We start from the raw sequence: 5,614 nt of genomic DNA, 5'->3' as shown, positions 1-5,614 counted from the left end.
TGTGGAAGATTGCTTGGAGCCTTGAAGACTTAAGGACTCTCGAGTTTGGACCACCTTTGTTGGTTCACATTTTTGGTTCCCTTTACTAAGGGCATTTTGGTCACCTAGACTTAAGGGCATTTTAGACAATTCATATTGTCTTCCAACACACCAAGGCCACCCTTGGTCATTAAGGGTAATGTGGTCTTTTTGTCCACTTTTGTAATATACTATAAGTAGTACATTTTATGTCTTTTCTCTTTAGTTTAGGAAAGATGAAATATTGAAACATTAAAAATCCTCTTTCTTGAGAGTAGAACACTTAGTCTTAGTTAGGGCTTGGAAAAGCTAGTATTGATCTTTGCTTGGAAATGGTAGACCTTGAGGTGAGTTTATTCCCTTGGCGGTCACCATAAGAGTGTGGTTTTGATTATTACATTCATTAGGGGTTTTTGAGTTGAATACACTCTTTAGTTCTTAATCTTGTAATAATCTTGGTCTCACTATCTATCCTTTACTTTTGTTGTTGCCATCTTGTGTAGTGGACTATTTTGGGTCCTTTATTAAATAAAAAACTTGTGTTATTGTTATTCATCTTGTTCCTCACGTTTTGTAGCTTTTTTTGGTGCTATATACACCATTGTATCTTGTATTCTTCTTGTTGATAGCGAATCCGAGAGTGGTCTCCATCTTGGTCCTCGGATCCTTAAGATTGTGGACTGATTTGGAGTGTGTTTTTGTGCTTCTGTTGTCTTTCTCGTATCACTGATGTTAGGATAAGAGATTTAGAATTTGAGGTTGGTGATTGGGTGTTTCTCAAAGTTTCTCCTATGAAGGGAGTCATGTGATTCTGAAAGAAAGGTAAACTGAGTCCTTGCAATATAGGACCATATCAGATTTTGATAAGGATAGGTGCAGTTGCGTATGAGTTAGAGTTGCCTGCAGATCTGGGTTCTGTTCATCCGGTATTTCACATATCCATGTTGAAGAAATGTTTGCAGACCATTATTTAGTGTTGCCTATAGAAGATATCAAAGTGGTAGACTCCTTATCCTATGAAGAGAAGCCTATTGGAATATTAGATCGTCAAGTTAGAAATTTGAGGAGTAAGGAGATAACTTCGGTTAAAGTGTTGTAGAAAAATCAGAAAGTTGAAGAAGCAACTTGGGAATCAGAAGATGACATACGAGATAGATATCCAAATCTATTTGATCCTGTGAATGACGAAATGGAAGGTACAATCCTTGCTTTATTCTTTTATCGTCTTAGTTTACTTGAAATCGTGCTTGTTTGTGTTCTGCGTCATCATTCAGGGATGAATGATCCCCAAGGGGGGATAATGTAACACCCCGCAAAATCATCCATGCGTTAGCTCTTGGTAATATTGTAACACCCCGCATTTCGGGCTATAAGATAGACCATAATTCCGGTGTGTTGATAAATCCCAAAGCCATAAATCCTATGCCAATACGGCGTGTTAATTATTTGTGTAGCATGTGAATCCATTCAAGCTTGAATTTAGACCATAGGGGTCATCTGACTCAAGGACGAGTTGAACACTACTTCGACCGATTAAGCTTAAGTGGACATTATAGTTTTTTCCAACTTCTATCGACCATGACTCTTTGTATATGTTGAATTAGAAAGCCTACTATGTGTAAAATGATAGATTTCCGAGTTAGCTTTCCAACGATACCAATTTTTCTAAAATCCGGCACCCGAGCAAGAAGTTATGGCCTTTTAAAGTGATATGCGTCGCCTAACCAATCGCCCATGGCCACTGGAAAGCATAGGCAATAGCCTAGTCGGCGCCTATGTAAACATAGGCGATGGAATGGGCGGCGCCTACGTAAAGATGTCAAGTGACTTAAACACTCCATTTTGGGAGCAAAATGGTCCTTTTCCACCCTTACTTAGCCCTAAAACACGAAATTCAGTTCCAAGGACCCCAAAATACACCTTCATTCATCAAAAATACTCAAGGAGTCTCCTTAGGGTTTCAAAATAAAAACCCAAGCAACTCAAGATTCAACCGGGGGTTTTAGGAACTAATTGCATATTTGGAATCCTCTCAACGTAGGCTTCAAGAAGCACCTAATATTCGTAGTAATCGAGGTATGTGGGGTTATCTCAAAAATCTCATGGGATTTTAAAAAATTCATGTTTTCAAAATAGGGGTTTTGAAATTATGAATATGATTATGTTTTAAACTTTTTATGATATTGATTTGGTCTTTAGGCCTAATTCCGATGTGATTTGATATATTATATATGAATATGCATGTGTTTCATAATGATGATAAAATGAGAGCATGATTTACACGGAACCCCTCTCTTGATATGATATTGTTTTAAGTTTTCACATAATATGAATCGTTTGAAATCATCTTGAAATGCATGTCATGAAATGTCTTTAAAATGTCATGATTTGGATATGGTTTTTTACTTTCAAAGAGAGGGTTGTTTTCTGTTCATGTTGAAATATGTTGCATATGAGGATTGAATGAAGAGAATGACATGATACTGATGACTTGCAAGTCGGGTATGACGATACCCTGCAGAGTATGACATATGATTGATTTGAATAAAGTTTGAATGCATTGATTTTCATGAGAAAGGTGGATGCCCGAAGAAGGCCTTTGAGTGAAAGGGCTCATCGCTGGAAACCGTAGTTGCCGATGTGGATCATATGATATTGTATCCTACATGGGAGGATAATAAAATAATTGGGATATCTCACATGGGGGATTCCCTGCGGTGTACTCACATGGAAGGTATACCGGCTCCAAATCCTGGCGGCTACTTGGATTGGAAGTTTGGCCGCCGAGCACCAGAGGCGGATTCCACATAGCCATGGAATTACAATTGTAGGGTATTCCACCTAGCTCAATCGCATTACATTGGTATTGAAAACTATTACAGTATGCCCATGTGTTTTCAAATAATTTGATATGAAACTGCTTTATAATGGCTCTCACCTATATCGTGTAAAAATATTATATTTCTGTTTTGATTTCTCTGCGTACCAGTACTTTTGTATTGACCCCTCTCCTCCCAGGTTCAGAGGCACAGTCTAGGGGTCCACACAACCAGTAGATTCCTTCCAACAGATCGCAGAATCAAGTGGTGAGCCTTCTATATTTTGGAAGGCCTAATGTCTGCAATTTAATTTATCATTTATTAGTTTTGGGTCTACTGGGGACCTTGTCCCAGTTTTCAGATAGACAATTATTTTAGTCATGTAGTAGAGATTTCGCAGACGTTATAGAGATGTTGTGTTGAGATTTTGGGACATTATTCCCCATTATTACTTTTGCATGATTCTTGACCATGTTTCTGTTATATTGTGTATCTTCTGTATTTCTTTTACCATTTGAATTGTGTGCATGATTACCAGACAGATAGAGGTGTTTCGGGCCTCATGGTTCGGAATACTCATCACGGCCAGGGCCCCGGTTCGGGTCGTGACAAATATGCTCTTAGAGTTAAAGACTAGAAAGTTTTTTTTTAGTGTCAAAGAGACTTAGTCTCATTTTTGACTTCCAAAGTGAGTAAAGTTTAAACTTTATATATATATATATATATATATATATATACAATTTCCCTAATTTCGACTTTTTATCATGTGGGAAATTGAATTAGCTTTCCATCAATATAAGATTCGTCCAAAACAGACACTTGGTGAAGAAGTTAGAGCGATTTTAGTACTCAGTATTCTCGTGGACAAGCCATCACGTTGCGCCAAGCCCTTAATCCGCAATTGTCAATTTCCAGAGGGTCATCGTGATAGCACCACATCTTGGTGAACCCTAGATCCACATTTGTCAAAACCAATAGCTTATCGCAATTAGACCGCATCACGATGGGTATAGAGATGAACCCATCGCCGTGACGCGGTTAAGCCTTACACGGCCTACCTGTTGAGAATTTTAAAAATCCAAAGGGGTAGTCTAGTCTTTTACCCGCATACCAAGTCGTGAAAACAAGAGATTTAGGGCGTTTTTGAGCAACCATAAGCCTATCTTTCATCAAATTACTCAAGAGCACTCCCAAGGGTTTCAAACTAAAAATCCAAATAACTCAAGATTCAATAGTGGATTTTCAAATTTATTGAAGATTTGAAATTCCCAAACCGTAGGCTTCAAGAATCAGTCACTAATTTCCTACTTTAAGGTACGTGGGGTTTTCGTATAATCTCATGGGCATAAAAATCTTATTTTAATTATGTAAAAGGTTTAGAAATTATGATTTTAAGGAATGGGTTTTGGATTTATGAATATAATCATATTTTAGAACATTTGATGGAATTATTTTGGTCTTTAGGCCTTTCCCCAAATTGATTTGAAATTATATATATATGTAAGCATGTGTTTTAAGGTTGATGGTTGAATTGAGAGTATGACTCGTGAAAAATGCCTCTCTTGTTATGATTTTCCTTTATTTATGATATGCTATGAATTGTTTTGAATGCATCTTGAAAAGCATGATATGAAATGTCTTGAGTAATGTTATATTTGGATTATGATTTTGATTTCAAAAGAAAGGGTTGTTTATTTGATGAATGTTGAATATAATCATATAATGAAAAGAGTTGCATGGTTTGTTAAAGATTACATGACTACCACTTATCTATTGAAAGAATGAGAATTTTTGTATAGCTTTGACTTATGTTTTCGAAACATGAAATCTCTTATGCAAATTGTTTGTTTGGTGGTCTGAACTATATTTTAATGAAAGATCATTCTTATTGTATTATGGCTCCAAGAACATGACTTACAAGTCTTGGTATAACGATACCAATTCAGACAATGCCATAACAGACACAGACTAATATAGAAATCAGACTTTATCAGACTTTCATGATTTAGACTTCAGAATGATACATGTTCAGAAAAGGATAAAATTGGGCTTAAAAAGATGTTAGGTGGTTCCCCGAATAAGGCACGAGTTTAGACAATTCATTGCCCAAAATCGTGATTTGTCGATCCGGGTATATTATATTACGCTGGCCTAGTGCCCTATGGCGTATCAAACTTAGACCACTCCAACCCTTGAGGCACACTTGGGTTAGGGGCTTCCCCGCCGAGTCAATGGTGGATTCCATATAGCCCGTGGAATATCAAACTTGTAGGGGAGTGCCACCTAACTCAGAAGTAATTCAAAGATCAAAAAACTGCATTGACAGAAGTTTTATGATTATTCAAGAAATGCCCAAGTGTTTTGAACCATATCATACATGATATTTTGTAATCTTCTCTCATATATTTTATATGTATAAATTCATTATTTTGGATTTCTTCGCGTACCAATACAACTGTATTGACCCCCCTACTTTTCAAGTTTTGAGGCACAATCTAGGGGTCCTGATAAGCAGTAAAGTTCCTCAGACGAAAGTGCAGAGTTCAGTCGGTAAGCCTTCTATATTTCAGAAGGCCTATTTATTTTCAGACTTATATCATTAGTCATGTAGTAGAAATTTCGCAGATGGTTTTCAGAGATGTTAGATGGTTTTGGATTTCATTTTCCATTTTTGAACTTGTATCAGACTTATGACCATGATTTTGTTTTGCTATATATTTTTTTCTGCATTTCCTTAATTTTGTATGAATGGTGTATATGATTACAAGTTAGAAGGG

Source organism: Capsicum annuum, chromosome 6 (genome assembly GCF_002878395.1).
Source record: "Capsicum annuum cultivar UCD-10X-F1 chromosome 6, UCD10Xv1.1, whole genome shotgun sequence".
NCBI lineage: Eukaryota > Viridiplantae > Streptophyta > Magnoliopsida > Solanales > Solanaceae > Capsicum > Capsicum annuum.
The sequence above is the reverse complement of the archived record's forward strand: the minus strand, read 5'-3'. Positions refer to the sequence as shown.